The following is a 21,122-nucleotide window of genomic DNA, read 5'->3' as shown; positions in this document are numbered from 1 at the left end:
CATAAAACATGAGAATGACCTTGTCCACTTTAAAATCCTAACAGCCTGAGATATTCACATCACATTTTTTCCTGCCCTCTCTTTACCCATCGCATTGCTCAATACAAGGCCTATAATTTTATTCTCAGTTGTTAGTCCTCTGCATTCCTTTGTAATGACTGCAGACATAAATGTAACGAGAAAGACACCTGGCAGCCACTTCAAACAATGTCCCTCAACTAATTGGCTGTCTTTTTGATATCAGACACTGCATTGAGTCAGAAGAAAACATGCTCACAAATTTAAAGGCACATTGGGTCAACAAGATACAAAAAAAAGCAAAATACTGTGGATGCTGGAAATCTGAAATAGATACAAAAAAAACTCCTAAAGGACTGTAAACAAATATTCCCTGGAGTTATATTTTGTTTGAGTCCATCAAGGGCTGAAATAGTATTTCTGCAACATAAATTCTGTAATTGTTATCAGAAAAGAGTTTCTTTTAAAGAATAAACAAGTAATTAAAATCATTTTGTGGTTTTGTACATTTTAATTTAATTATGAACAATATTCAAGATTAGAAATATACAGATAATATTTTTTGTGAAATATAACATTGTATTTATTATTGTCACTTCCTGTTTATTATCAATTATTTTTTAATTTCTATTTTTCAGTAGCGTAGAATTAACACAGTTAGCACAGATTTACCCCAGTTACACTTTATTGGCATTTTCTTGTCATACCATTTAGTTCAAATGGCAATGTTATCCATATTTTATCTTTATATAATAGCTTGTTTTATGTTAATATGGTTGCAAAATGCTTCTTCTTGAATCAATGACACATACAGGGTCTCAGAAAATAAGGGCAGCATCCTTCCACACTGATGAGGGGAATGCTCCCCTGGACAGTATGGGCTGGATTTTGATACTGGGGTGGGCTGGGGTCGTGTAATCTGCATTTCGTGTTAGCCACCCGATTCTAAATCGATGTGGGAAAATGATGCCATTTTAACTTAATTGGCCAATTGAGTTCCAACGTGTGGGAACCCATGGCCAATGAGTTTTTCCAGTCTGAAAGTCGCCTCCGATGACGTCATCATTGCAGCTGCATTTAAGGTCTGCAACAAGCCTTGCTTCTTCTGCAGACTGCCAACCTTTTGGCCTTTCATGTTAGAGGGACCTGGAGGCAGAATGACCAGTGAGACACCTAGGTCTGCTCCCAGGTTTGATGATGTTGCCCTGCAAGCTTTAGTGGAGGGAGCAAGAGCACATAAAGAGGTGCTCTTCCCTTCTTCAGGGAGGAAGAAGCCTCCCCAGCAGACCAAGGCTGTGTAGATCCAGGTGGCCCAGGAGGTCAATACTTTGTCGATAACCCGCAGGACCTGGCTTCAGTGCAGGAAGAGCTTTCATGACCTTCTGCGCACTGGAAAAGTGAATATGAATTTCCCATCACCCTCAATCTGATCCCCATTGCCTCTCCTCACCAGCTCTCAGCTTTAGCAATCTCTTCCTCCACATCCCACTTGACACTGACATCCATGCACCCTTACCCATTCCTTCTCTCTCTCTGGTCACATTCACCTAACTATTCGACTATGCAGCCCTCACACTCCCTATCACTGTGATGCTATAAAAACAACTTATAACACACAGGGAAGGCCCTTGGTCTTGCCACCTCACTCCATCTTTGTCTCCTTCTAAGCATCTATGCTATGGATTCTCTACACTCACTCCTTCATTCTCACTCAAACTCCAGTTGTCTCCCTCATTGCAGGAAAAGAGAGCTCACAATAAGAGGGGAAGAGCGAGGACAGGAGGAGGACCACCCTCAGTAGCCCAGCTCACCTCCTGGGAGGAGGCGGTCCTGGAGATCGTGGGAGTGGAGGACGATGCACAAGTGGGGGACGGACAGACGGGTGCATCACAGCAAGCTGGTGACAGAATAGTTTTCCATCTCTCTCAATGACATTGCATGAGTCGCTGATAATGATTCTGAAGCTCTAACAGATGGACTTATGATCATCTGCAATATGCAATGTGCATGTAACCTTGGCATCACATCTCTGACTCTTTCCTTTACTCCCCCACAGGACCATCGACAGCACCCGTCCCCACTAGCCAGGAGGAAGAGCCTGAGCATCCAGACTCCTCAGAGGAAGCTGCAACCTCTGAGGGTGCAGTGTCAGCAGAATTGAGCGCTCCCAGCACCAGCGCAGAGACGCACACCTCGGTGGGTCATTCGCGAGATAGAGTAGTGTTGTCACCTGCTGTATCACAGCTCACAAGTGAGCATCAGCAGATGGTGAAAACAGGGACAGCAGTGGAGAGTCCTCATTGGAGGGTGCAAGCCTGTGCCAGCTCGGCTCAGCTGCATGTCGACCCTCTGCCTCTGGGTCCATCCACAAGATCAGCGATACTGGAACTCCAGGAACAGATGCAGGAGTCTCTGGCAGGTTTTGTCTCCAGGGTCACTGTGAGTGTGGAGCGAATGGAGGAGTCCATTGCGAACATGAGCAGAGCCTTTGTGGAGTCATTGACGAATGAACGCATCACCATGGAAAGGATGGCAACCTCCATGGAGGTGATAAGTCGCCAGAGTGCAGAAAACATGGTGAGTGTTCTGAATAGAATGACATCTCTGGAGGAGTGACGGTCATCTATTGAACAGAGAAACCAGACCTTCATGGAAGTCCTTCTGAGTAGGACTGCCAGTGCACAGATATGGGTCCCCAAGGCCCCCCTGATGTGCAGCAAGGTGCTCTAAAGCCACTTGCAAGCGCTGAGGGGGGACCTGACCCATGAGAGGGAAGTTGATGGCAGACATCAAGGAAGTGGGGGCTCCTCTCCAAGCACTCACACTTCCATGCCACTGCAGAGCCCTCGGTCAGAGCCCCACCAAAGTCCACACCCAACTGAGATCGGCGTCTCAACCCCTGCACAGCCGCAGGAGCAGCAGACTGTTGGCGAGCCCTCACAGGTTCGCAACCCCAGAGGACGCCCGCCAAAGGTGTCGAGACAGGAGCAGCAAGAAAGTGAGCAAGGGGCCTCCACATCTGCTGAAGCCACAGGGAAAGCACCACGTAGGAGCATGCGTAAGAGAAAGATACTGCACAAATAGTCACAAGGTTAGTCACTTGGGTGAAATTTGATGTTTACTGTTAAAAAAGCCATCAGATGGTTACTGTAAATAAAAAATCTGATGGCTACTGCTGCAGTTGTGGCATGTGTCATTTCGCTAATGGGACTTCCACATTGAGGGCTTAGGATTACTTGGTATATGCCTCAGTTGAGGAAGCGCTCAGTGAAGGTGGTGAGAGGGGTTTCCCAGGAGGTCACACTGGAGATGGATGTCAGGCTCCAAACTTCCACAGCTGTGGTTATGCCTTCTAAAAGTTCCCCCAGACCTGAGACAACAAAGTCCTGCCACCTGCAAATGATGGCTGATCAAATATCCTATTTAATGGTGGAGCTGCAGCTAATAGTCAGCAATCCAATTGTGCTCCCACCAGGTTTCACCGTCGTGTTTCAGAACAGGAGTGCTTCACGTCGGAAAAGTGTTAAAATCACCAAGGCCTATCAAAATGGCATTATAGAGGCAATTTAGTGCTTGTTAAGGGCATTAACGGCCTATCCCGCCTCTTGGAGGCAGGACGGAGACGGGACCAGTAGACACGATTTAATGAAAATTGCTTGGAGGCGAGATGGAGGTGGGGTTGGGCCCGCCCGTCTGTTTTTGCAATTTTAACCCCCCACACGCCTCCAATCCCGCCTCAACGGCCCAATGAAATTCGAGACCAAGTTTGGTGGCTTGGAAATGTTTTCATTCTCTGTTTAATATTCTTTCGTGCTATTTTACAAATTGTAGTTGGATGCTTGCAGAATGGGCATGTAATTGATAAATTAATTTTAATATAGTTAAGTGTGAGGTGGTGCATTTTGGTAGGAAGAATAAGGCCACACACCCTATATGGGGTGGAGGAGCAATGGGACCTAGAAGTACAGAAACAAAAATCACTAAAAGTAGCAACAGGTTAATAAGGCCATTAAAAAAAAAGCAAACCAAGCACGGGGGGTTCATTTATAGAGGGATTGAAATGAAAAGCAGAGAAATTATGTTAAACTTGTAGAGAACTTTGGCTAGACCACACTTGGAGTACTGTGCACAGTTCTGGTCCCCACATTATAAATAGGTATAGAGGCACTGGAGAAGGTGCAAAAAGATTTACAAGAGTGATAGCAGAACTGAGGGGTTATACCTATCAGGAAAGATTGAACAGGCTGGGGCTCTTTTCTTTAGAAAAGAGAAGGCTGAGGGGTGACCTGATAGAGGTCTTTAAAAAAAATGAAAGGGATTAATAGGGTAAACATAGAAAAGATGTTTCCACTTGTGGGGGAGACCAAAACTAGAGGTCATAAATATAAGATAGTCATTAATAAATCCAATAGAGAATTCAGGAGTAACTTCTTTACCCGGACAGTGGTTAGAATGTGGAACTCGCTACCACAGGGAGTGGTTGAGGTGAATTGCATAGATGAATTTAAGGGGAAGCTAGATAAACACATGAGGGAGAAAGGAACAGAAGGTTATGCTGATGCGGTTTGATGAAGAGGGGTGGGAGGAGGCTCATGTGAAGCATAATCACCGGTATTGACCAGCTGAGCCGAATGGCCTGTTTCTGTGATGTCCACTCTATGTAATTCTATGTAGATACGCATAAGAACAATAATGTTTCAATGGATATGGATATGATTTTAAAGGGGCAAGACTGTGTCATTTTTATTTACAATATCTTTATGTAGCCTGTTTAACTGAGGGCTATTTCTTCTGTTATGTTAAATTAAATCTAATGAGCAACCCCGATGGCTTAGTGAGTAAAGACTCCACCTGGCATATTCCTAAGTCATACAGACCAGGAGATCCCACTTTCAGTTCTTGGTTTGCGTTGAGTTAGCTGATCTTAGCCAGGAAGGCAGTTGGGATGGTACAATTGTCTTCAGCTCCGCTGGGCGAAGTAGGTAAATGTTAGTCCAGGTTTCCACCACTGATCACTATCTAGTGCTAGAAATGCACATGTGGATGGTAAGAACAGTGGTAGGATTGGACTTGGCTGTGATTCTCTGCATTGTTAAGTAGTCACTTTCTATTCTTACTAAGGCAGTTACTAGGATAACTAGACAACTTAGAAAGAAAAAGGAAATTAAACAAATCTTAAATCAATTGCCTTGCTATTTCAGAATTTAAATTAAAGGTTTAGTCTACAAGATTGGCATTGAGATGAATAAGATTATGGTTCACATACAGAGTGGTTGTGGGGAAGATGGCAGTTAGGATCTGATTATAGTGTACATTCTTAATGTGATTTGTTCTGGAAAATTACAGCAGATAATCAAAAATTTAAAAAGATGCCAAGCAAACTGAATAAAGGTGACTATTTTGTAGCTAAATGATGATGCCTAGACATAAAGTGCATCAACCATCAAAAAATACCCATGATGAAGTGCTTTGTTGCTTTTCTGGTAAAGTTACAACTATCTGTCTTTAAGTACAATTATCCTTCCTATTTTCCACAGAAGCTCACTTCCACATATCCCAGCTGGAAGTATAGATCCCAGCTGAGATATAGGCTTCCTCTGTATTTTTTCACGTTTTCTCCTCATAACAAGGAAAATTGTCCTGAGGGGAGTGATACAAGCGATGATCTTTCTAACTAGGATGAGATGGCCTCACCTGGTGGAAAAGCAATAAAAATAACCACACATATAAGTTCCCAAGCTTAGGTGAAGCTTTCACCAGTCTCATCATCTCTTCTCTTGGTTCCGTCCCTCAATATAGTAAAGTAATTTCTAAGCCTAGCAGTTGGATCTGCTGTAAAACCCAAGAGGACAATACTATCTTAAGGGTGCTGAAGCTAATTGTAGGCAGTTTACAGTAAAGAATGAGAATTGAAGATGGGACCTTCTGGTCTGTATGACACAGTTACATACTGACATTATGGGCTGGATTTTGTGAATGGAGGCGAGTTGGAGGCGGGACTGCTGCTTGTCATGTCAATGTCCCACCTCCATCCTCGCCTGACCAATCAGTGGGATTTTCCCCTGATTTAGCTTGTTAAGCCCACCCTGCGGGCTCAGCAGGCCAATTAGGGAGGAAATCACTGACAGATCACGTCAACATCAGACGTGCTATCTGTCAAGACTTCTTGAAAGAAGAAATTACAGTGTTTGACAGCTCTGTGAAGCTGTCAAACACTGCCATTCTCTTTAGTTTGATAAGTCTTTGTGGTAAGGACTCATCAAACCTTTCAACTTTGTAAATTTCACATGTCTGTAAAATCGGAGGATCCAACAGCCATTATGTGAAATTGACAAGGAGAATATCGACTCTCCCCATCCAGCGCAGCTAAAGACTGTAGAAAGAAAACAAGCTATGTCCACATTTTTAAAAACTTATCACTCACCTTACATACTTACCACTCCACACTTGCACCCATCACTCATCTCTACACCTTACTTCCAGGTGCCTCCGACCAGTGCAGACCTCCTCCACGTCTCCTCCAACCCGGCGGGGTTCTCCGAGGTCAGGAAGCCTTCACCTGTGAAGGTAAAATGGCACTAATCCTTTTTTCTGCCTGTTAACTACCTGTTAACAGGCAGTTAAAAGGATTAAATGCTTTTCCCACCTCCAGGAGACGGGACCCAAAGCTGCACATCTTCCCGCCTCCTGACAAAAGGGCACGGAGGCAGGATGGGGCGGGTTTGCCATCCACCCCCACTTTCTGCAAATTTACCGGCTGTCCCACCTCCATGCCTGCCTCCTCGGGGCTTGGGAAATCCAGCCCTATGAATCGAGCCATCAGGGGAGCTATTTTTTTGTGATTAGGGTGCAAGACTACAGTTCCTTGATGGCTTAGTGACTAAATGCACTATATGGTCTAGTACTGAATTATATAGACCAGGAAAGTCCCAAATTGCGTCAAAGCTCTTTAGATTCTGGAATTGTGCCTTTGGATTGGAAAATTGCAAATGTCATTCCATTATTTAAGAAGGGAGGGAGAAATAAACCTGGTTATAGACTTGTCAGCTAAACATCAATTGTGGGGAAGTTGCTAGAATCTACCATCAGAGACAGAGGGGGGAATTTTAACCCCCAGGAACAGGCAGGTGGGCGGGAGGGTTAAACATTTAAAAATGGGAAACCCGACCCCAACCTGCCTCCAAAGCGGCCAATTCTGATTTCTGCCACAGAGGGCGGTGGAGGCCAGTTCATTAAATATATTCAAGAAAGAGTTGGATATATTTCTTGAGGCTAAAGGGATCAAGGGATATGGGGAGAAGGCAGGGACAGGGTACTGAATTTGGATGATCAGCCATGATCTCATTGAATGGCGGAGCAGGCTCGAAGGGCCGAATGACCTACTCCTGCTCCTATCTTCTATGTTTCTATGTTTCTAATGGAGGCCGGTTGGGGGACAGGCAACTAACCTGCTCTCTGGAGGTAGGCCCGTCATTCAAATATTTTAATGAGGCTGCGTGCCTAAGATTTTATCTCTGTCCCAGGAAACCCGTCAGCTGAAGGGAGATGAGAACTGCTGGATGGAACAGATAAGTGCCCTTCCAGCATTGCTTGTGGGCCACGAGGAGCAGGAGTGCTTTCCCCCACTGGCCCACCAAAGTTACCTGCTTAAATTCCCATGATCGGACCCTCCCCTCCACCCACCTCAGTCCCCCTGATCTCTGACTCTCTCAAACTCTGACTCCCCACCTGATGTCTGACCCCCAATTTCCAACTCCCTCCCTCCCCCCAATGTCCAGCTCCCCCTGCTTCCCTGTTATTATCTGGCCCAGGTAACTGAGCACTTGGACAAGTATCAGGTGATCAAAGAGAGTCAGCATGGATTTGTGAAGGGTAGGTCATGCCTGACTAATCAAGTTGCATTTTTTTGTGGTGGTCACTAGCATGGTGGATAGGGGAGTGCCTGTGGATGTTGTCTATATGGATTTCCAGAAAGCATTTGATAAGGTTCCACAAAAGACATTATTAGCAAAAGTGAGAGCACAAGGAATTGGAGATAACCTTGTGACATGGGTTGGTAATTGGTTGGGAAGTAAGAGACAGAGAGTAGGGATAAAGATTTGTGGAATGTGACAAGTAGTGTTCTCCTGGGATCTTTGCTGGGGCCTCAGCTTTTCACCATATATATTAATGACTTGGATGAATGAATAGAGAGTTGTGTAATAACAACAACAACAGAAGGTTCACTCGGTTGATTCCGGAGATGAGGGGGTTGACTTATGAGGAAAGGTTGAGTAGGTTGGGCTTCTACTCATTGGAATTCAGAAGAATGAAAGGCGATCTTATCGAAACATATAAGATTGTGAGGGGGCTTGATCGGGTGGATGCGGTGAGGATGTTTCCACTGATGCATGAGACTAGAACTAGGGGGCAAAACTGAGATCAGGAGAAACTTCTTCACTCAGAGGGTAGTAAATCTATGGAATTTGCTACCTCAGAGAGCTGTGGAAGCTGCAACATTAAATAAATTTAAAACGGAGATAGACAGTTTCCTAGCTGATAAGGGAATTAGGGGTTACGGGGAGTGGGCAGGGAAGTGGACGTGAGTCTAGGTTCGGATCAGCCATGATCCTATTGAATGGCAGAGCAGGCCCGAGGGGCCGTATGGCCTACTCCTGCTCCTATTTCTTATGTTCTTATGTTTATGTTCTTATAACTTGCATTTATAAAGCGCACTTAACATAGTAAAATGTTCTACGGTGCTGCACAGGAGCATAATCAGACAAAATTTGACACAAGCCACATAAAGAGATATTAGGACAGATGACAAAAAGTTTAGTTAAAGAGGTCTTAAAGGAGGAGAAAGAGGTAGCGAGCCGGAGGTGTATTGGGAGAGAATTCCAGAACTTAGGGCCTAGGCAGCCGAAGACACAGCCACCAATGGAGGGGTGATGGAAATCGGAGATGCGTACAAGGCCAGAATTGGAGGAGCACAATGAACTCAGAGAATTGTAGGGCTGGAGGAGGTTACAGAGCTAGGGAGGGGCACGGCCATGGAGTGAATTGACAGAAGGAAGAGAATTTTAAATGCGCGGCATTGCCGGACTGGGAGCCAATGTAGGTCAACAAGCAAAGGAAAGATGGGTATATATCCAAATGACACTAAGTTGGGAGACACAGTAAGCTGTGTGGATGGGAGAAGAAAATTACAAAGAGATATAGACAGACTAAGTGAGTGTGCGAAACTATGTCAGATGGAGTTCAATGTGGGGAAGTGTGAGGTCATCCATTTTGGATCTGAGAAAGGCAATTTGGAATATTTACTTATTGGTGAGAGACTGGGAGCTGTGGAGGAGCAAAGGGATTTAGGTGTCCATGTACACACATCACTAAGATCTTGTGCACAGGTACAGAAAGTCATCAAAAAGGCTAATGCAATGTTGGCCTTTGTTTCAGTGGGTTTGGAATTGAAAAGTGAGGAAGTGAGAATCAGGCTAAATATAGAAAGTTCAGAGGAGTAGTAAAAAAGAAAATAAGAGGGGCAAAGAGAGAGTATGAGAATAGAATGGCAGCTAACATAAAATGTAATCCAAAAGCCTTCTATAGGCATATAAATAGTAAACGGGTAGTAAGAGGAGGGGTGGGCTGATTCAGGACCAAAAAGGTGACCTATGCATGGAGGCAGAGGGCATAGCTGAGGTACTAAATGAGTACTTTGCATCTGTCTTCACCAAGGAAGAAGATGCTGCCATAGACATAGTGAAGGAGGAGGTAGAGGAGATACTGGATAGGACAAAAATTGATAAAGACGAGATACTAGAAAGGCTGGCTGTACTTAAAGTAGATAAGTCACCAGGAGCGGATGGGATGCATCCTAGGATGCTGAGGGAAGTGAAGGAAGAAATCGCTGAGGTACTGGCCATAATATTCCAATCCTTCTTAGAAACGGGGGTGGTGCCAGAGGACTGGAGAATTGCAAATATTACACCCTTGTTCAAAAAATGATGTAAAGATAAACCCAGCAACTACAGGCCAGTCAGTTTGACCTCGGTAGTGGGGAAGCTTTTAGAAACAGTAGTCAGGGACAAAATTAACAGACACGTGTGGATTAATTAAGGAAAGCCAGCAGGGATTTGTTAAACGCAAATCGTGTTTAACCAACTTGATTGAGTTTTTTGATGAGGTAACAGAGAGGGTTGATGAGGGCAATGCAGTTGACATGGTGTATATGGACTTCCAAAAGGCATTCGACAAAGTGCCACATAATAGGCTTGCCAGTAAAGTTGAAGCCCATGGAATAAAAGGGACAGTGGCAGCATGGATACAAAATTGGCTAAGTGACAGGAAACAGAGAGTAGTGGTAAACAGTTATTTTTCAGACTGGAGGAAAGTATACAGTGGTGTTCCCCAGGGGTCAGTTCTAGGACCATTGCTTTTCTTGATATATATTAATGAATTGGACTTAGGTGTACAGGGTATAATTTCAAAATTTGCAGATGACACAAAACTTGGAAGTATAGTGAACAGCGAGGAAGATAATGACAGACTTCAAGAGGACATAGACAGGCTGGCAGAATGGGCGGACACGTGGCAGATGAAATTTAATGCAGAAAAATGCAAAGTGATACATTTTGGTAGAAAGAATGAGGAGAGGAAATATAAACTAAAGGGGTTGCATGAAGAGAGAGACCTAGGGGTATATGTGCACAAATCATTGAAGGTGGCAGGGCAGGTTGAAAATGTAGTTAAAAAAGCTTACGGGGTCCTGGGCTTCATGAATAGAGGTATAGGGCTCGAATTTCATCGGGCTGTTGAGGCGGGATTGGAGGCATGTGGGGGGTTAAAATCGCGAAATCAGGGGGCACGAACCCATCCCGCCCCCAACCCGCCTCCATGCCCGTTTCACAGGAGGCGGGTACCTGACCTGTGCTGGGACCCGCCTCCCCGAGGCGGGAAGGGGATTAGTGCCAATTAACTGCCTGTTAACAGGTAGTTAACAGGCAGTTTTTAGCCTAATCCCTATTTTTATCCCTGAAGTGTGGGCTTCCCGACGGCTCCAAACCACGCCAAGTTAGCGAGGCGGACCGTCAGGCTGAAGGGCTTGGAGGGTTCGAGATGTCCGATGTTCAGGTGAGTGATGAGTGCAAAGGTAAGTGTGTTTGGTGTGTATAGATTGTTTAAAGAAGTTTTGCTTACCTTTAGAGCCTTCCTTCCTTCAGGGAGTCCCTCATCTCACCGGCACAGAAAGCAGAATGGCCGCGAGCTGTCAAAATCAGCAGCATTCTGCTTTCTGTTCTGGAGAGATTTCTAAATCAGCCTGAGAGAAAGGAATTAACTTAGAATACAGATTGTCAGTGTTTGACAGCTTCAAAGAGCTGTCAAACGCTGATATTTCATCTGTCAAAAGCTCTTGACAGATGAAATGTCAATCTGTGACATCACCTGTTGCCGGGTGGCCCTTAATTGGCCTGCTGAGCCCGCTGGGTGGGCTCAACAAGGTCAATCAAGTGAAAATCGAGTGGGTTGGCCACAACTCGATGGAGACGGGACTACAACCCCAAAAGTTGTAGTCCTGCCTCCTACACGCCTTCATTGATAAAATCCAGCCCATAGAGTACAAAAACATGCAAGTTATGATGCACCATTATAAAACACTGGTTCAGCCTCGACTGGAGCATTGTGTCCAATTCTGGGCACTGCACTTTAGGAAGGATGTGAAGGCCTTAGAGAGGGTGCAGAAAAGATTTACGAGAATAATTCCAAGGATGAGGGACTTCAGTTACGTGGATAGACTGGAGAAGCTAGGGTTGTTCTTAGAGCAGAGAAGTTTGAGAGGAGATTTGATAGAGGTATCCAAAATCATGAGGGGTCTGGACAGAGTAGATAGAGAGAAACTGTTCCCATTGGCAGAGGGGTCAAGAACCAGAGGACACAGATTTACGGTGGTTGGCAAAAGAACCAAAGGCGACATAAGAAAACACTTTTTTACACAGCGAGTGGTTAGAATCTGGAATGCACTGGCGGAAAGGGTGGTGGAGGCAGAATCAATCATGGCTTTCAAAAGGGAGTTGAATAAGTACCTAGTTTCAAGATGGCGGCGCGCACGGACGCAGCGGCTTTGTCTCTCCCGAGACTGAGCGTTTTCACCCTCCTTCTGAGTCTCTTCTGGACTCTGCTGATTCGGGAATTAAAGGCTGACCTACCGTACAGCCAGCAGATGCTCCTAGACATCGGGGCCGACTGCGTGCGGCTTACACTCGGCGACATCGATCTGCCTCCCGACATCGCCCGACCCCCGGGACCAGCGCGGCACCCTTCCCCAGCCGGAAGTCAGCGCAGACCGCGCAGGGAACGCAAGTAGAAGCGGGGTAAGAGAGCAGGTATCCAAAACAGGCTGAAGAGGGCCCCACACAAACCCTCCCTCCCAAGTATTTTCCTGGCCAACTTCAGGTCACTGGAGAACAAAATGGACGAGATCAAACTGGATCTCTCCACACAGAAAAGGACAAAGGAATGCTGCGCCATGATCTTCACAGAGACCTGGCTGAACAACGGCATCCCTGACACCACCATCCAACTAGAAGGACGCACGGTCTTCTGCGCCGACAGAACTGCAGAGCAAGGGAGGCGGTTTGTGCATTTACACTAACAATGCCTGGTGCACTAACACTGATATAATTGATAGATCCTGCTCGGCTGATTTGGAATTCCTCATGGTAAGGTGCAGACCCTTCTACCTGCCTCGGGAATTCACGGCTGTTATCATCACTGCGGTCTACATCCCATCACACGCTAATGCCAAACTAGCACTGAAGAACCTCTACAGGGCCATCAGCGAACAACAAGCTGCGCACCCAGACGGAGCTTTTATCGTCGCGGGGGACTTCAATCACATAAACCTAAAAACTGTACTACCGAAATTCCATCAGAATGTCTCCTGCCCCACAAGAGGGGAGAACACACTGGATCAAGTCTACACGAGCATTGTAGACGCTTATAAGGCCATTCCCTGCCCCCACCTTGGGAAGTCTGACCACCTCTCCCTGTTTCTAGCCCCGGCATACAAACCGCTCATCAAAAGAGTGAGAACATCAGTGAGAGCAGTGAAAGTATGGCCAGAGGGGGCAGTATCGGATCTTCAGGACTGCTTCGAACGCACTGACTGGGGCATGTTTGCCCATAATGACATCGAGGAATACACATCCACAGTGCTATTCTACACCAACAGCTGCGTCGAGGTCGTCACGACCCATAAAAATATCAGGACATATCCCAACCAGAAACCCTGGATGAACGGAGAGGTCCGCTCACTGTTGAAAGCACGCGACGCAGCATTTAAATCTGGCGACGCGGCGGCTTACAGTGCAGCTAGGACCAACCTAAAAAAGGGTATCAGGACTGCCAAAAGGAAACAGACACTGCGGATAGAGGATCACTTCCGCAACAACTTGGACCCCCGGTGCATGTGGCAAGGCATCCAGTCCATCACTGACTACAAGGGCAAAAACACCAGTCCCCCGGTTAGCGATGCCTCCCTTCCGGAGGAGCTTAACAACTTCTACACTCGCTTCGACAGGGACAACATGGAGCCGGCTACCAAAGCCTTGCCACCCCCGGAAGACCAGGTGCTCGCTCTGTCGACCTCCGACGTAAGGGGTGTTCTACGCGGAGTGAACACATGAAAGGCTGCTGGACCGGATAGCATCCCTGGATGGGTACTCAAGGAATGTGCTGATCAGCTGGCTGATGTCTTCACCGCCATCTTCAATCTGTCATTGGCCCAGGCAGTAGTCCCTACATGCTTCAAGACCGCTACCATTATTCCTGTGCCAAAACAAACGGCTGTGACGTGCCTGAACGACTATCGACCTGTCGCACTCACACCCATCATAATGAAGTGTTTCGAGAGACTGGTCTTAGCCCACATCAAAGCCAGTGTTCCTGCCTCCCTTGACCAACACCAGTTTGCCTATCGTGCAAACAGATCAACGGAGGATGCAATCACAACTGCTCTACACTCGGCACTGAATCACCTAGATGGTAAGGAGACCTACATCAGAATGCTGTTTATAGACTACAGCTCAGCATTCAACACTATCGTCCCCAACAAGCTGGCCACCAAACTCCAAACACTTGGCCTGAACACTTCCCTCTGCAACTGGACCCTGGACTTCCTAACAAACAGACCCCAGTCTGTCAAATTAGGTAACCACACCTCCCCCCCCCGACCCTGAACACAGGGGCCCCACAAGGATGTGTGCTGAGCCCCCTCCTCTACTCCCTCTTCACCCACGACTGTGTAGCTGTTAATGGTTCCAACACCATCATCAAGTTTGCGGATGACACCACGGTAGTAGGCCAGATCACCAACAACGATGAGTCAGCCTACAGGGAGGAGGTCCAGCATCTCGTGAAGTGGTGCGCCGATAACAACCTGGCTCTTAACACCAAGAAAACAAAAGAAATCATTGTGGACTTCAGGAAGTCCAAAGGCGGAAGTCACACCCCCATCCACATCAATGGGGCTGTGGTGGAAAGGGTGGACAGCTTTAAGTTCCTCGGAGTCCACATCACGGAAGACCTCTCCTGGTCCCTCAACACCTCCTCTCTGGTGAAGAAGGCCCAGCAGCGCCTATATTTCTTAAGGAGGCTGAAGGGATGTAATCTGTCACCCCTGATCCTCTCTAACTTTTACCGCTGCACTATAGAGAGCATCCTGACACAATGTATCACAGTATGGTATGGCAGCTGTAGCTACTATGACCGGAAAGCCCTACAGCGGGTAGTCAAAACTGCCCAACGCATTACCGGCACCCGGCTACCGACCATAGAGCACATATACCAGAAACGCTGTCTACGGAGGTCACGGTCCATCATCAAAGACCCTACCCACCCCAGCCACAGTCTGTTCGCCCTCCTACCATCTGGGAGACGCTACAGATGCATTCGCACCCGTACGACCAGATTTAGGAACAGCTTCTTTCCCAGGGCTGTCATCCTACTGAACTCCACAAATAAACTCTAAAGCCTGCACATCTGCCAATGCACTTTATTATGGTCATATTTATGTTAATATACTACAAGCCAAATGTATGTTGAATGTTTAAATGTCTTAATCCAAATGTACACACTCGGGAGCTGCAAGCCTACATTTCGTTGTACTGCACTTGTGCACTAACAATGACAATAAAAGTTGATTTGATTTGATTGATTTGAAAGAAAAAAATTTGCAGGGCTATGGGAAAAGGGCGCAGGAGTGGGACTAGCTGAAGTGCTCTTGCAGAAGCCGGCACAGGCTCGACAAGCCGAATGGCCTTCTTCTGTGCTGTAACCATTCTATGATTCTATGAAGTGTTGCTTCAGTTATACAGAGCCTTGGTCAGACACCATCTGGAGTACTGCGTTCAGTTTTGGGAACCGAACCTCAGGAAAGATATATTGGCCTCGATAGGGCTACAGTGCAGACTCATCAGAATAATGCAAGGGCTAAAAGGGCTAAATTATGAGTACAGGTTGCAGAAATCTGGTTTGTATTCCCTTGAGTTTAGAAGGTTGGGTGATCTAATCAAGGTATTTAAAATGATTAAAGGATTCGATAGGGTAGATACAGAGAAACTATTTCCTTTGGTGAGGGAATCCAGGACAAGAGGGTATAATCTTCAAGTTAGAGCTAGGCCATTTAGGAGTGAATACATAGAGCAGATTTTCACACAAAGGGTAATAGAAATCTGAAACTCACTCCCCCAAAAGGCTGTGAATAGTGGGTCAATTGAAATTTTCAAGACTGAGATCGATAAATTTTTGTTAGGTGAGTCTATCAAGAGATATGGAACAAAGGCAGGTAAATGGAGTTGAGGTACAGATCAGCCATGATCGAATTGAATGGCGGAACAGGCCTAAGGGGCTGAATGGCCTACTCTTGTTCGTATCTCATAGATTTCAGAATGATAGAATAATGATATAAAAACTTAAAAAATACTGTTTAGGACCTGTTACTAACAATGGAATACCTGCATTTGGTCATTATTATACCTGTCACCAACATTCCCTCTAAGCTGCACAGCCGTGCAGCTCTCTGCTGGTCACGTGCAGCCAGGGACCGGCTTTTCCAACGTGAAATTCCACACATGCGCAAAACTTTGAAAGGGCCGAGCAGCCTGTTAAAGGGACCACGCACCCAAATTTAATATTGGGGGAACATTGCCTGTCACATATATAAATGCTGCAAATGCTCTCATGCTGGAAATTTCAAGGAATTGTGACTAGAAGGTGCTTGTATCATATTTTTTAAATGGTGCATGGGTGTACATCATTTTAAATTGAATTACCACACTCTTGACATTATAAATTAATCACAGAATTGTAAAATTGCAGCCTCTTGAAACTAAACCCACACCTTTAATTCCCTTAAGGTAATGAATTGAACATAGGAATGATACATAATTATTCTACATTATAACTGTGATTACAATTCTAAAGCACTTAGTTAGCTGTGAAGCACAATGTTAATCCTGTTGTAGTAAAATGGTGCGACATAAATGCAATTTATTTCTCTTTCTTTTACATAGGCTCATTGAAGCTGTACAGAGTACGTCACATGAAATAGAGCAAAAAGGAAAAATCACCAATCTATAGTTCAAAACTATAAGTCACTGGTTTAGTCAGTGGAGATTTATGTACTTGATGGGAAGATATCCTGTGAATGTAGTGTGAACATTAAGATAATGCTTAGGCAACAAAAACAACCTGCATTTATATAAAAACATTCCACCAACGTTTCTTCTTTAGGTGGTCTGCCTGAAACATTATTATCTATAAACGTAATCACATTTCTATGTAGCACCTAGTTTAATAAAATGTATTGCTTCAACGTTAATATGCTTTTCAGAATTACAAATGGAACTATTTTTAAGTGGTTTTGAATGAAAAACATTTGATTTTAGATTGTCTCAGGAGTGGGTGGCACATTAAATTGGAATACTGTCCTTTTATCTCTGGGATTTGATTCCAATTCATTCCAGACAGTTTGGGCAGGCAGTCTCAGTCTAGGTCCCATAGGATGCATTCCATAATTCACCAGTAACTGGGTAATCTCACTCAGAGAGGTTATAAGGATATTTAGTGTGGGAAGTGAAAATGTCACTCTGGTAGAGTACAGGGGGGTCTGAGGTTGGAGTTAAGGCTATGGTTTGGGCTAAGTAAAGGTGTTCTGAACTACATGTATTATTGCCACGTTTGAAGCTGACACTAGGTGCAATGAGAAAATGATTTTCATTTCATAATGCTGCTCTTCTTTAAGTTGATGAATATAAAGAGTCATCAAAAAAACTAAAAATAAATGTCAATGGTTTTGGTGTACATAAAGACTAACATATCTTTTATAAAACTCATAAATATTCCAAGGAATCATTTAACAGGAACAGCTACCTATTTCAGGTTCCTCCTTTCCTTTTTCACAGTGACTTATGTGCAGGTGTAATCACAGTGACTATTTGTTTAGCCTGTTTCTCCCAGGCTATTTTCTCTACCTTTTGGGTATGATATGTCTAAAAATGTTATCCTGCTGTGTTTTTGTTCTATTTTTTTGGTCTTTCTTTACCTGAAAACCTTTACAAACACATCTCCTCCTTAATCTCCTCTGTAGACTTGATGGGGGATAAAGAGGCTTCAAAATAATTTCAGCCACTATAAACGGTCTCTTCTTTTCATGCTTTGTATTGTTGGAAGCTCAGGCCCTCAAGGGAGTGTTCACTGTTTATCTATAGTGAATGTGCCCACAAGCTAAAATCAACAGTGTCATCACCAGCTGTATTAGTCGTCTGACTTTACTAGAGCCTGGGGATTAGGGGAACATGTAAAATAACAGGGATACTGCTGTGAGGTGTTCGTGGAGGAACCAGAGGGCTTTACAAGAGAGCACCTTTGTAGTTTCTTTCAACACACCTATTTGGCTTGCATGTTTCAACATTGCTCAATTTTGGTTTCATGCTTAACCATTTGAGGAACGCAAACATTATTCTGCCAAAATAAATGTCTCAATCGGTTTGTAGTATTTAATAGACTAAAGATAATGAACAAATGCTCAGTGTAAATTCTGCTAGTTTTTTTGTTATTTGGCATTAGAAATTCATTAGCTTTTAATTCTACAAATGTTATGTGGTACAAAACAAGAGTGCTTAGAAAGTTGTACTGAATATTTAGAACTCAAAGAATTAAAGGTAGTTGCGTAGAGCTGTTCATACTTTAGAAGTTAAGCATCAATCAGAAATTCATTTTTCAGCACAACGTTATCACCCCCTTAAAAAATTAACTCTCAGCCATTCTGTCCTTGTAAACTATAGCCCCTCTCCAATCTCCCTTTCAACAACAACAAACTTACATTCATATAGTGTCTTTAATATAAGAAAAAAAGTCCCAAAGTGCTTCATGGAGGCATCATCAGGCAAAAATGGACATTGAGCCAAAGAAGGAGGAGTGACCAAAAAGCTTGGTCAAAGAGATGGGGTTTAAGGAGGGTCTTAAAGAAGGAGAGGGAGGTGAAGATGTGGAGGGGTTTAGTGAGGGAATTCCAGAGCATGGGGCCTAGGCGGCTGAAGGCATGGCCACCAGTGGTGAGAGAAAGGGAAGGGGCATGTGCAAGAGTCTAGTCAGAGGAATGGAAAGTTCTGTATGGGTTGTAAGGCTGGAGGCAGATGAGCTGATGTCTTCTCCAAGGTCCTTGAATGAGTTGTTGCCTTCAAGATCCGTACCTATCCTGCAATGATGGGTCAAATGGCCTGCTCTATGCTGTAAATTTCTATGATTCTATGAACTTCCTGTTTGAATCCCTCCCATCAGATTTCCATCCCTCCCACAGCACCAAAATGATTCTAACAAAAGTCACAAAAGACATTTTCTGCAAATGTGACTTTGGTGTATTATCCCTTCTCTCTGCAGCTTTTGACAATTACACTATCCTCCTCCAGCACGTCTCCTCCATTGTCCAGCTTGGTGGCACTGCTCTCAGTTGGTTCAACTCTTACACATCTGATAATAGCCGGAGCATCACTACCAATGGCTTCTCTTCTCACACCCACACTGTCACATCAGGAGTCCCCCAAGGATGCATTCTTGGCCCCATCCTTTTCCTCATCAGCCTGCTGCCCTTTGAGAGCATTTTTTTCAGATATAGGGACAGCTACTATATGTACGCTGATGCAGTTCTACCTCTCTACCATCTCTGTTGACCCCTTCGCTGCCTTTATGCACATCCAATGTTGGATGAGCTGCAATTTCCTCCAGGTGAATATTGTTTACACCACAATTTCCATATCCTTGCCAATGATTCCATCTCCTTCCTTGGCCACTGTCTCATACTGAATCAGACTGTTTGCAACCTGGACGTCCTATTTGACCTCAGGCTGAACTTCCGACCCCTCTTCCTCTCCATTGCAAAGACCACCTACTTCCACTTCCATAACACCACCCACCGCTGCCCCTCCTCAGCCCATCTGCTGCTTAAACCCTCATCCATACCTTTATCACCTCCAGACTTGATTATTCCAGTCTCTCTTGGTGGCCTTTCATAGTCCATTTTCAAAAAACTTCAGCTTAACCAAAACTCTGCTGCTAATATCTTAACCCACACAAAGTCCCATTCACCCATCACCCCGTCTTCATTGAATGACATTGATTCCCTGTCCCCAACTCCTCAAATTTAAAATTCTCATCCTTGTGTTTAAATCGCTCCATGGCCTCACCTTCCCTATCTCTTACATGCTCTATCACTACAACTCTCCCCCAACAAAAGAAGCTAGTTTAGGAAAAGGTTCAATGATGGAATTAAAAAAAAACACAAATGAGATGATAGCATGCAATTGATGGAGAACCACAGCAGTTGAAAGAACTGTCAATTGTGGAGAAGAAGATGCTGTAGCTGTTCAGCTTGCCGCTGGTGGCATCAACTTATGTTAAGACCTCCACCATTGACTCTGGTAAGGATCAGTCAATTCCCACCATTTCTTGAAGAGCATCTTACACTATCAGAATGCTGACATCTGTTATTAAAACAGGATAGCAGTGCCAAACTAATGGCATGCATAATGTCATATAGTATTGTCATTACAGTATATAAGTATATGTGAATATTACTGCTGATGTTGTCATTAAGTTAGTGTGATGCGTTATTAATCTCCCCTCCACAAATGAACCACACCAACACAGCACAATACGTCACAACAAACACAACTGCAGTAAGCACCAGAACAGGTACTGAGATACGCACACTCATACTGCTTCACAACAACTTAAGTGTTAAGAACATAAGAAATAGGAGCAGGAGTGGGGGCCGAATGGCCTACTCCTGCTCCTATCTTCTATGTTTCTAGGCCATTCAGCCCTTCGAGCCTACTCCGCTATTCAATGAGATCAAGGCTGATCTTCTGCCTCAACTCCATTGACTGAGCCTCCACAATCCTCTAGGGTCGAGAATTCCAAAGATTCACTACCATCTGTGTGAAGAAATTTCTTCTCATCTCAGTCCTGGATGGCCTACCCTTTATCTTGAGGCTGTGGCCCCTGGTTCTAGACTCACCAGCCAAGGGAAACATTCTCCCAGCATCCATCCTATCAAGCCCTGTAATCATTTTGTATGCTTCAATGAGATCCCCTCTCATTCTTCTGAATTCAAGAGAATACAGGCCTAGTTGACTCAATCTCTTCTCATACAACAGTCCCGCCATCCCAGGAATCTCGTGAACCTTCTTTGCACTCCCTCTATGGCAAGTATATCCTTCCTTAGGTAAGGAGACCAAAATTGTACACAGTACTCCAGGTGTGGTCTCACCAAGGCCCTATATAATTGGAGTAAGACTTCTTTACTCCTGTACTCTTGTAATGAAGGCCAGCATACCATTTGCCTTCCTAATGGCTTGCTGCACCTGCACATTCACTTTCAGTGACTCATGTACAAGGACACCCAGGTCCCTTTGAGCATCTGCATTCCCCAATCTTTCACCATTTAGGAAATACCCTGCCTTTCTGTTTTTTCTACCAAAGTGGATAACTTCAAATTTATCCACATTATATTCCATCTGCCATGTTCTCGCCCACTCACTGAGCCTGTCGAGATCCCCTTGAAGCCTCTT

Source organism: Somniosus microcephalus, chromosome 9 (genome assembly GCF_052327205.1).
Source record: "Somniosus microcephalus isolate GS21.2 chromosome 9, FLI_Smic_1.0, whole genome shotgun sequence".
In the NCBI taxonomy this organism is placed as follows: Eukaryota; Metazoa; Chordata; class Chondrichthyes; order Squaliformes; family Somniosidae; genus Somniosus; species Somniosus microcephalus.
The sequence above is the reverse complement of the archived record's forward strand: the minus strand, read 5'-3'. Positions refer to the sequence as shown.